At 39.1% G+C, this 12,253-nt stretch overlaps 1 protein-coding gene and 1 non-coding gene across 5 annotated transcripts in view; one reads left to right on the top strand and one right to left on the bottom strand.

Annotated features, from left to right (window-relative positions):
- The window catches only part of LOC140205152 (synaptotagmin-7-like), a 553,316-nt gene that overhangs the window by 289,747 nt on the left and 251,316 nt on the right, over window positions 1-12,253 (bottom strand). The gene's annotated exons all lie outside the window — the stretch shown is intronic.
- Window positions 1,094-1,219, top strand: LOC140205646 (U6atac minor spliceosomal RNA). The gene has a single exon (XR_011887914.1). It is a non-coding gene; the product is annotated as a U6atac minor spliceosomal RNA (small nuclear RNA).

The following is a 12,253-nucleotide window of genomic DNA, read 5'->3' on the forward strand; positions in this document are numbered from 1 at the left end:
ACCTCCTCTGCACTATTTCCAGCTTAACTGCATCTTTCCTGTAGCAGAGCACGTAAAACTGACACAATATTCTTAATGTGGTCGCATTAATATCTTGTACAACTAGATTGAAACATCCTAAGTTCCATAATCATTGCCTTGACTGAAGGCCAGCATGACAAAAGTCTTCTTCACACATTAGCTACATATGATGTCCCTTTCAAGGTAGCCTAAGTTTGTACTCCTTGACCCACTCTTCTACAGCAGTGTCCCAGACTCTGCAAGTCCTTCTGTCGTGGAAATTGTCAATGATTTCAATGACATATGCTTTGAATAACTCATGATAGATAATGCTATATTTTGAATCTTGATTCTGGGATTCACAACCACCTGAACTTTGAAGAACTGGAAAGTTTACCTGATCAGGAGAGAGTCCAGATTATTAACATGAGCCCTTAAGGTAGACAATGACACAACTGATCAATCCCGCTAACTGGGACATCGGACATCAGAACAACACACATGAAATGCTGGAGGAACTCAGCAGGTCAGGCAGCGTCTATGGAACAGAATAAACGGTTGACGTTTCGGGCTGAGATGCTTCATCAGTCCCGATGAAGGGTCTCAGCCCTAAAAATTGACTGTTTACTCCTTTCCATATACACTGTCTGAGCTGTTCCGAGTTCTTCCAGAATATTGTTTGGTTGCTCCGGATCTCCAACATCTTGTGTACCTGGGACAACACTTGCTCTTTGCTGAAATCAAAGCAAAAAAAAAGTGTCCAATATTGATCCCAATGGCACAAAGCTCATTACATCTTACCAAGTGGAAAAAAAGACCTGTTAATGCGTACACTGTTTCCTGTTAATGATCCAATCTTATATTCAAATACATTGCATTCTGCAGCTTGAATTTTCATTTCCTGCAATATATCATGATGTAGTGCCTTATTTTACATCATTTTTGACCAGCCATTGTGTGAGTGAGTCAGTGGTGAGCAGCAGGTAAGTTCTGGTAAACATTTTCTTTTATGTAGTATTATTATTAGTTTTATGTAATTAAAGATACTAAGTTACAACAAATTAAATAAAAAAGGAATGTGTGATCATGTGATGTGTTGTACAAAGGAGAGAAGGTTAGTACTTCCCTTGGTAAGGATGGAAGGGGCCCTAATGGCCTTACAACACAGAAATGGTTAAGGCATTACCATCTACTTACTGGCATCTCACCATGATTTGGGACGGCATTGTTGCGTAGTGGTTAGCACAACACTTCACAGTACCAGTGACCCGGGTTCAATTCCCGCTGTTGCCTGTAAGGAGTTTATATGTTGCCCTGGTAACCACCTGGGTTTCCTTCGGGTGCTCCAGCTTCCTCCCAAAGTCCAAAGGTGTACCAGTTGGTAGGTTAATTGGTCATTGTACATTGTCTTGTGATTAAGCTAGGATTGCTGGGTGGTGTGGCTTGAGAAGCCGGAAAGGTGTATTCTGTGCTGTATCTCAATAAATAAATGAATACTTGTGTGATATGGCAGCTAGTGGGCCCCAATGTGGTTCGTGGTGATCGCATCTGTGGTAAGTGTTGGCTGCCTGAGGAAGTCAGGCTCAAAGTTGATGACACTGTGATGCAACAGGGAGGGGGAGAATGATCTGGACACTGTCTCAGGAGACGGCCATTAGATTAACTATTTCATATTTGGTCTGTGGCCAGGGACAAGAGGCTGTGCTGTGAGTGAGGCAGATAGGGGGATTGAAGAGGCAGTGATGGAAGAGCCACAGATCTTGAGCTTGGCCGGCAGGTCTGAGATTGTTGCTCCCTGTGCGGTGGAGAGTGGGGGCTACGGGAGGATGAGCAACCAAACCACGACACCGTGTTCAGGGAGCCATTCAAAAGCGGGGAGAGAAGAGAAATGTAGTTGTAATTGGGGACAGTATAGCCGGGGAATAGACACAACCCTCTGTCTCAAGAATCAAGAGTCCTGAAGGCTGTGTTGTCTGTCTGGTGCTTGGATTTGGGACATCTCATCTGACCTGCAGAGGGATTTAGACAGGGAGGGGAAAGACCTAGTGGTCCATGTGTGTGCCGATAACATAGCAAGAATAAGGAAAGAGATTCTGCCAAGGGGTTATAAGCAACTCAGATCTAAATGAAAATTCAGAATTGAAAAGATAACCTCTGGACTGTTACCTGAGCCACACGCAGATTGGCAGAGGATTAGTAAGATCAGAGAGCTAAACGTGTGACTCAAAGATTGGTATGAGCGAAGTGGGCTTGAATGCGTGTGACATTGGGAAGGAAGGAGCTGTTCTGATGGGGTATGCTCGACTTGTATCATGCTGGTACCAGGGTCCTGGTGAATAGCAGAATTAGGGCTGTGTGGACAGGGCGTTACACTAAATACTAAATAGTCAACAGCCTGGAAAAGCATGGATAAAATAAAAGTGAAGGTGAGTTACGGAAATCTCCAGAATAATGAAAAAATCAAAAAGTTTAGAAAGGGCTTAAGAATTTAACTTCTGGTAACCTGGAGACAAAATTGAAAAAGGTGATGAATGCAGGACTGAAGGTGTTACATTTGAATGCACGCAGTACATGAATTAAGGCAAAGGAACTTGTAGTGCAGTTAGAAATTGGCAGGTATGACAGTATGAGCATTACTGTGTCACGGGTGAAAGAAGATCACAGCTGGGAGCTTAAATTGCACGATACACATTGTATTAAAATGACAGACAGGTGGGTATAGGGGGTGGGGTGGCTCTGTTGGTAAAAACTGGCATAAAATCCTTAGAAAGAAGTAACATAGGATCAGAAGGAATATGTAGAATGCCTCAGAGATGGCTTTTTAAGAGCAGCTTGTGGTTCAGCCCACTGGCGAAAGGTAATACTGATTGAGTGTTGTGCAATGAATCAGATTTGATCATGGAGTTAAGCTAAAGGAGACTTTCAGAGGCAGTGATCATAATATGATTGAATTCACCCTGCAGTTTCAGAGGAAGAAGCTAAAATCAGATGCACTGGTATCACAGCGAAGTAAAGGGTACTACAGAAGCCTGAGAGAGGAGCTGACCAAATTTGATTGGAAAGGAACACTAGCAGGGATGATAGCAGAGCAGCAATGGCTGGAGATTCTGGGTGTAATTGAGAAGGTGCAGTACTGGTACATCCCGCAGAAGAAGAAGCATTCTAAAGTTGGATGAGGCAACTGTGACAGCATAAAAAAAGAGAGGGCATGCAATATAACAAAAGCTAATTAGAAGCTGGAGGACTGGGAAGCTTTTGAAAACCAACAGAAAGCATCTAATAAAGCAATAATGAGAGAAAAGATGAGATATGAAGACAAACTGGCCGACAATAGAAAAAGAGATACCAAATGTTTCTTTTTCAGATATATAAAGAGTGATGAGAGGCAGGAGTAGATATTGGATGGATGGAAATGTCACTGGAGAGGTAGTAATGGGGAACAGAGATCCCAATACTTATCAATGGAGAAATTAATCTACATCCCATCCTTTTGACTATTTGTGAACAAAATCAACACAGACACCTAGTGCCGATAATAGACTGCCTTCATACAATGTTGGCGATGACTACATCCTCCAAAATTTCATTTTCATTGTAACATTCAAGATGATTGTCAATATCTTCAAATTCTTTGTAGTTCCTAACTTGTTAAAGTAGTGAAATTATTTATTTTCACTCCAGGCCATTTCTGGGATGTCCAAGCCTGAATTCTTGAAACCACAGTGAGCAAAACAGTTCTGAATTGCCTTACTGCTTATTTCTCACCAACTATCAGTGACAAAAACCACTGCTTTTTGAAGACAAACATGCAACTGAGGCTACCTTTTAACTGTTTGCTTCAGGCACAATTTAGTGTCTAATGGCCACACAGGTGTAAGTGACTGACACTAGTTCGAAAGTGGTCAGCAGCAGTTTTCCTGCCTCAATGAAGCGGCATAGTGTCCCAAGTAGGTGAAGGGAATCCTGGCTATTTTCTTGATTTGTTTTTGTTCTTTAAGAGCTGTCCCAAATAAGTGCCTGTCCTGATTAACTGATGGCCCAATTAACTGGATCCATTGTATTTGTACGGTATATGTACATTACTCCTTATCCTCAGAAGGTATGATTCCTTCAAAGAACTCCAAATAAATTAAATTGATAATCTATCCACAAATTTGTCCATTGCCCTGTTATAGCATGTCCAACAGACACTCCTGGTCTACGACTATGAAAGCGGAGGAATGTCTTGAAGATGTTTTTGCTCAATCCGATCTCACCATCAATAAAATTCCTATATTCTGCAGCCTAGGGAGACTACCGAACTCTTACTTGTCTTAGTCAACCCTTTTTTAAAATCTAATTAAAGTCTTTAAGTATAATTATAAATAGTTATTGAATAAGTAACTTAATCAGTTTTGCTGTGAATGTTATAGCTTCCAGGTCATAGTTTAAATTACTATTCTGCATTAAATACTTATCAGCAATCACGACTCTCTGTCTGTAATGACATTCTGGGAAGATCTCTTTTTTTGTACAGTTTGTAGAGTGCTGGAGCTCCCTCCCTTTGTGAACTCATGGAGCTCCTCTCATCATCTTTAATTTCTCAGGCTAAAATCAATTTTTGCACATTAGCATCCTAAAATGGGTGCTAACAGATGTTGTTTTAAAGCTGAAAGTTCTTCCACTTAGATCAAGAGGAAAAAGCTAATCTGATCTTGGATTTTTTTTTTCTTTTGGCTGAAAATCAAGTTCATGTTCACTTTTGCCCATCCACTGGTTCAAAGTCCTGTCACTCTACCTAATAGTGCTTTTGGGGTTACCTTCACCATAAACACTGCAAGTATTTAAAAAAATCTCTTCACCATGTCTTTGAGAGTATTTAGGGATGAGTAATAAATGCAGGCCTTGCCAGCAATGTTTATTCCCATGAACAATTTTTTTTAAGTAGCTGATTTCGCCAATGCTACATCCTGGCATTCACTCTTTCCTGTTTAGAATCCAATGCTTTTTTCAGCTTCATTGCCTCTCTTATCAGATTCATTTCAGAGATTTTTTGATTTATGAAACTTCTAGTTTTTAATCTCTCTCTTTCTCACCACTTTCAAAAACCTTTGCATGTCTGACCATTCAATTTAATTTTCTACAACATTTCTTTTGTTCCTAGTCTTGAGATATATTGTTGCCTGTATTGACACACACCATTTTCTCTTTCTTTTGCTCATATGAAACAGGTAGCAAAGTGTGAAATATAAATACATGTTTCAGATTTGTAAATGATAAGGCAGTTACAGTTGAAGTCAGACGTTTACATACAGCTTAGCCAAATATACTTAAATTCAGTTTTTCACTATTCTGGCATTTAATCCTAGAAAACATTCCCTGTCTTAGGTCAGTTAGGACCACTACTTTATTTTAAGAATGTGAAATGTCAGAATAATAGTAGAAGGAATGATTTATTTCAGCTTTTATTTCTTTCATCACTTTCCCAGTGGGTTAGAAGTTTACATACACTTTGTTAGTATTTGGTAGCATTGCCTTTAAATTGTTTAACTTGGGTCAAACGTTTTGGGTAGCCTTCCACAAGATTCTCACAGTAAGTAGCTGGAATTTTGTTCCATTCCTCCAGACAGAACTGGTGTAACTGAGTCAGGTTTGTAGGCCTCCTTGCTCGCACATGCTTTTTCAGTTCTACCCACAAATTTTCTATTGGATTGAGGTCAAGGCTTTATGATGGCCACTCCAATACCTTGACTTTGTTGTCTTTAAGCAATTTTGCCACAACTTTGGAGGTATGCTTGGGGTCATTGTCCATTTGGAAGACCCAATTGCGACCTAGCCTTAACTTCCTGGCTGATGTCTTGAGATGTTGCTTCAATATATCCACATAATTTTTCTTCCTCATGATGCCATCTATTTTGTGAAGTGCACCAGTTCCTCCTGCAGTAAAGCAGCCCCACAAAATGATGCTGCCACTCCCATGCTTTATGGTTGGGATGGTGTTCTTCGGCTTGCAAGCCTCACCCTTTTTCCTTCAAACATAACAATGGTCATTATGGCCAAACAGTTCAATTTTTGTTTCATCAGACCAGAGGACATTTCTCCAAAAAGCAAGACCTTTGTCCCCATGTGCACTTGCAAACTGTAGTCTGGCTTTTGTAATGATGGTTTTGGAGCAGTGGCTTCTTCCTTGCTGAGCAGCCTTTCAGGTTATGTCGATACAGGACTCGTTTTACTGCGGATATTGATACTTGTCTACCTGTTTCCTCCAGCATCGTCACTAAGTCCTTTGCTGTTGTTCTGGGATTGATTTGTACTTTTCGCGCCAAAGAATGTTCATCTCTAGGAGACAGAATGGGTCTTCTTCCTGAGCAGTATGACGGCTGCGTGGTCCCATGGTGTTTATACTTGCGTACAATTGCTTGTACAGGTAAATGTGGTACCTTCAGGCGTTTGGAAATTGCTCCCAAGGATGAACCAGATTTTACATCATTTTCTGACCTCAATCTGATAGAAAATTTCTGGGCAGAACTGAAAAAGCATGTGCGAGCAAGGAGGCCTACAAACCAGACTCAGTTACACCAGTTCTGTCTGGAGGAATGGAACAAAATTCCAGCAACGTACTGTGAGAAGCTTGTGGAACACGACCCAGAATGTTTGACCCAAGTTAAACAATTTAAAGCCAACTACTAACAAAGTGTATGTAAACTTCTGACCCACTGAGAAAGTGATGAAAGAAATAAAAGCTGAAATAAATCGTTCTCTCTACTATTATTCTGACATTTCACATTCTTAAAATAAAGTAGAGATTCTAACTGACCTAAGACAGGGAATGTTTTCTAGGATTAAGTGTCAGGAATTGTGAAAAACTGAGTTCAAATGTATTTGGTTAAAGTGTAGGTAAACTTCTAACTTCAACTGTAAATACAGTATTTTGTAATTGCTTCAATGTACCAGTAAACATTCCATTATCTAGCACCAACTGCACTTAGTATTTACTCTTTTTCTGATTAGTAGTCATATCCTTTAATAGCTGTAGTTTGTGATGCTTCAAAAGGTTTGATAGTGACAGAGTTGAGATACTGCAATGGCAATATTCTGCATTCTGCTGTTCGTATCAGCATCACTCAGTTAGCAACAGCCTATCAGGAATTAGAGCTTGGTATAGAGAAATAAAAATTGAAATCTACTGTATCTCCAACCACCTTGCTTTGTTTTATTTTTGGGGGGTTTAACTACATTGCTGATCATTCAAATCAAATCCCACAATGACTGTTACTATTTTTTCAGGGTCGAATCTGGATAGTGTTGTATGGAATTCAAATGGAGGATAATTGATTGCAGATGGTCTCACGATTATTTCCCTAGTGCCAATATTACATGCTTGTCCTTACAGATGTTAACCTAATAAAGGGGTACCGACAGCATATTTAGAATAATAGACACCCATGAATTAATTACAAGCTGAGATCTATTCAGGGAGTCTGTTGGCTTGCATTTAGAATGCAATCATAGGTGCAATTTCTTAGCAAGGAACTAATGAGGAACTAAATTCAACCATAACTATTAAGAATATCAAGAGATCCCATGGTTCCAAATACATGATATCTAAATATGATAATGTGTGCATATGTTTACCTCACCCGTGGAGTACATAAAATTTCACTTGGCATCAAAATATCAGTTTGAAATTGCCTCATGAACCAAAGACACTCTTTTATCTGATAATTCCAGTTGTCTCCTCCCACCGATTGATGCATTGTACAATTTAATTGAGAATACTCCAAAACAACATAAAATCGAAATTCAGCATCCATTAATTTAGAATGAGAAGAAACTTGCCAGTTTTCCCACACATTTAGTAACGTGACTTCACAAATAATAATGGTCACTCTTTCAGCTGGGGTTTACATAAGCAGAGAATGCTAAAGTGAAAATAACACGTTAATTGGATGCGTTGGCCTAGATTTTCTTGTCAATGATAAAAATTCCGTCACTTGCCAGTGATATCAGAACAAACCCAGCCTGCAATGGACTTTGTAGCCTAAATGTATCCTTTCCTGATACAAGTTGCTGCAAAGCATTTTCTAAAGGTTATTGACAGCATTTAAAAACAGTGAGGTCATTAGCTGAGCAGCCTACAGGATTGAAAAATTCTGAAGACAGCAACTATGATGAAAACAAATTGCATTTTTATACGTTTTTAGATTATATTATAGAGAGTAAAAAACAAAGCATGACTTACACCTTATTCATACAAATAGGCAGACAGAAGCTGAAATACAAATTTCTTTAAAAATACAGCAATTTATTGCAATTTTTGAAATCATTTCCATAACATTATTTAGAACTGCACAGATTGTTCACTAGTGTTTATCAAAATCCTGCACTTCATTCATGAGGGTGTAACATTTTCAGTATTTTATGTACAGAGAGATTTGAAGATGAAAATTTGCTCAGGTCTTTGTGTTCATTGTATTGTTTGCCTTAACAGAAGTTGCAATAGTGCCCACTTGATGCAGGGAATTGGAGACAATCCTAGATTTCCAAGTTTAACAGTGCAAGTGAAGGCACCAGATGTTGGTGTCAATTTCTTGGATTAATACTACTGAATAAATGCAGTTCAACAAACATGACTTAAGTTAACAAGAATCGCAGCCCCTGAAGATGATGCAGAAGTCAATCCTAAAATCATCAATATGTGCACTAACCATCCACCCTATTAATCACACTCAAACATGTTCTCTCAGTTTGCCAATAATTACAAGACCTCACTAGGATCAATGCCCTATCATCTTCTTTTCCTCAGACTTCTCCTCTTCTCTGCCTTCTGGTACTCCCCTTCCACTCTCCATGTCTTCATTTTCATTCTCCTTACTCATCCTCCATTCACTTTCCAAACACCCCTATACCCACCTTCCCTTTCCACTTTCTCTTCATCTCATTCTCTCCTCCTCCTTTTATTTTTCACTTCACATCGTCACTCTCTTCCCTCTTCCCATCCAGTTATCCTCACCCCTTCCATCTTTATTCCTCTTCACCTTTGCTTCTGCTCAGGGGATGGATGAGAACAATTACCATGATATGTCCCTTTGAGCCAAACTGAGGACATTTAATTAAAATTCAAGAGGATCTGCTGCGCTCCATGGATGGCTTTGCCTGCAGGCCAGTTATGCTATATTTGTAAGCAGTCTCATAGATTGTTGAATGCCATTGAGCAGACCACAATGGGAATTTGAACGATTGCTGAAAATAATTTTCTACCCATAGCGAATGGCAATTAATGCTGTGACAGTTTATTTCCTCAGGTCACATTTACTAATTCTGATCGACAGATGTAATCACAGAGTTTCAGGAACATTTGTTGAGGCACAATCAATTGCTGAATGCAGAAGCTCCAAGAGAAGCAAATCTTAAAGCTTGTTGTTATAACCAGCATTGCAACCCAATTGGTGCTACTAGCACAGCTGAGAACAGCTGCCTCCCACACATATGTACAATTGACTCAGGTGTTTTTATTTATGTTTTCCTTACCTCATAGAAAGTAAACCAGTTATTAACTTGCTTTTATTGCTGCCCTGATTAAGACTGGCTAACTTAATAAAGACCAAGAATCAAACCTGGGACTGTCTTGATTTTATTGTTCATTTAGGTATTGTCATTATTAATGGAATATCATGAATCTACTGAATTACTTTTCAAGTGAATCTATGATATGACCCAATCTTAATTTGTCAAGAGAACAGCTTTATTAGTTTTACATTAGTGCTAGAATAATAATGGCATTGATCATTAGCTGCAAATAATCAAATAATAAGTAAGCAAACAAAACTAGTTACGTCAATGTTCAAAGGAAATTTCATTTTTTTTTTTTACTAGACTTTGACTTCCAAAAGGCAATTGCAAAGTTCTATGTGAAAGACTCATACTTAGCTCATGACTTGAAGTAAAACATGGTCATAAATGTAAAAGATGGACAAACTGGGAGTTATGAATCCTTGTTAAGCACAGAGAGGAGCCTTACAATCTTTTCTGGAGCTACTAATTTTATGATTTTAAATTCACTCAAATGAATTCAGATTGTCAATAACATTCGATGAAATACATGCAGTGTCAAAGAGGATAACGGAATCTGTAGAGATGTCTTACTGCATCTTGAAAATTCTTTGTCAAACTCTACACCAAATGCACCTCCACTCCCTCCATTTACTTATCACATATCCTTTGCAAGAATTTCTCTTAATTCTAAGCACACTATAGGAAAGAATAACAGGCATCCGCTAGTCTCGTGAGACCATGGATTTGCGACTTGGAAGGTTTCCAGGGCACAGGCCTGCGCAAGGTTGTATGGAAGACTGGCAGTTGCCCATGCTGCAAGTCTCCCCTCTCAACGCCACCGATGGTGTCCAAGGGAAGGGCACTAGGGCCGTTACAGCTTGGCACCGGTGTCGTCGCAGAGCAATATGTGGTTAAGTGCCTTGCTCAAGGACACAACACGCTGCCTCGGCTGAGGCTTGAATTAGCGACCTTCAGATTACTAGACTGATGCCTTAACCACTTGGCCATGCGCCAACATAGGAAAAAAATGGTAGCTTGAATTCAATTATTTTTTTTACAAGTCAAATCAAATTAAAATAACTCCAGATGTAATGAGTGTGGTCCAAGGCAGTCAGAAAACCTGGTGGCAGAGAGAAGTTCCTGTGTCTGTAGCTGTGATGATTTATGTCTTCTCCTATTAGGGTCAAGAATGCCAGAGAAACCTACAGGCATGGGAGGATGAGCAGCCATCAGTTATGATCCATATAATTAAAAGCAATGTCTGAAGGGGGAATGAGGTCCTGCTGGCAGATATTGAGAGATGGAACTGATTGGGTGGGCTGCCAATCAGCAATTTTGGAAAAGTAACATGGTGGTAATCTCGATTGACTGGGAAAGAGAAAGCTAATAATTGTTCCGCCAGAATGAAACGAAATGTTGGATATGAATGGAAGGAAATTAATGAATCAAGTCTGCAAATTTTGGCTGAAAAGGGGAACAAATGGTCTGGGCAGTGCATAACAGCAGAGAATGCAATGCAAACTGGTTAGAAAATAAGGCACATGAGCAAAAAGCTCCTAGTGCTACGGTGAGGTATGATATCACAGCTATTACTGAAATGTTACATAAAGAATGGGAGAAATGGAAGCATTTCTAATTACGGTGTTTTCAGGTGAGGGAGAAAAAGAATAATAAGAAGTCTGGAGCCACAGAATTAGTTAAAAGTTACTAATACAGTTGTGAGAAGGAATGAGTTTCCAAACGTTGTAAAACCTACAGATTTAACTAACTACCAAAAGAGAGAATAAATTATCAGGAGCATAATATCAATTTCAAACAAGCAAACAATCTTATGACCAACACAAAATTAATTGCATCACTCTGCTAAAAGAACAAATACTTTAAAGATTAATTCCGTTTCTTTCTCTACAGATGCTTCCTGACCAGATAATTCCAATATTTTCAATTTTTATTTTGAAATTTGAGCATCTCTTGCATTCTGAAGTGGGGATGTTGGTTGAAGGATGACATCCATGCTGGGTGTGAATGCTCCACGGTATAAATGAAATATTTGCAGCTAGGTAAATGAAAACTGTTCAAAATATGGTGGTGAAATGAAGTTTTAGGGATGCAGGTGGAAAGATACTGCAAAAATAAAAAGGTGAAAGAAATGGCTGGAATAAGAACAGTTACAACTAGTGGAGCTATCAGAGTATTGTGAATTATGGTGAGTGACAACCCGTTGTCTGTCTGTTCTATGCTGGGATCATGGTCCAGAAGCAGGAATGCAAATATGTAAGACTAAATAATTTTCATATTCTTAAGTAGAAGTTGATTTTCAAAACAACATCAGTACAAATCTTGTCAACATATTTAATGACAATAATCAGTTTGGACTTCAGTTCATGAATATACTTAGTGGCCATTTTATTAAGTACACCTGCTTGTTAATGCAAATATCTAATCAGCCAATCAAACATGCAGATGTGATCAGGAAGTTCAGTTGTTGTAGAGACCAGACATCAGAATGGAGAAGTTGGCTGTGGTATAATTGTAGGTGCCAGACGGGGTGGTTCGAGTATCTCAGAAACAGCTGATCTCCCAGAATTTTCACACAGAGTTTACAGAGAGTTTTCTCTAGAGTTTACAGAGAATGGTGCCCAAAAATTCAGTGAGCAGCAGTTCTGTGGGTGAAAACATCTTGTTGATGAGAGACATCAGAGGAGAATGACCAGACTGA

The sequence above is a fragment of the Mobula birostris genome, chromosome 11 (assembly GCF_030028105.1).
Source record: "Mobula birostris isolate sMobBir1 chromosome 11, sMobBir1.hap1, whole genome shotgun sequence".
Taxonomy (NCBI): domain Eukaryota; kingdom Metazoa; phylum Chordata; class Chondrichthyes; order Myliobatiformes; family Myliobatidae; genus Mobula; species Mobula birostris.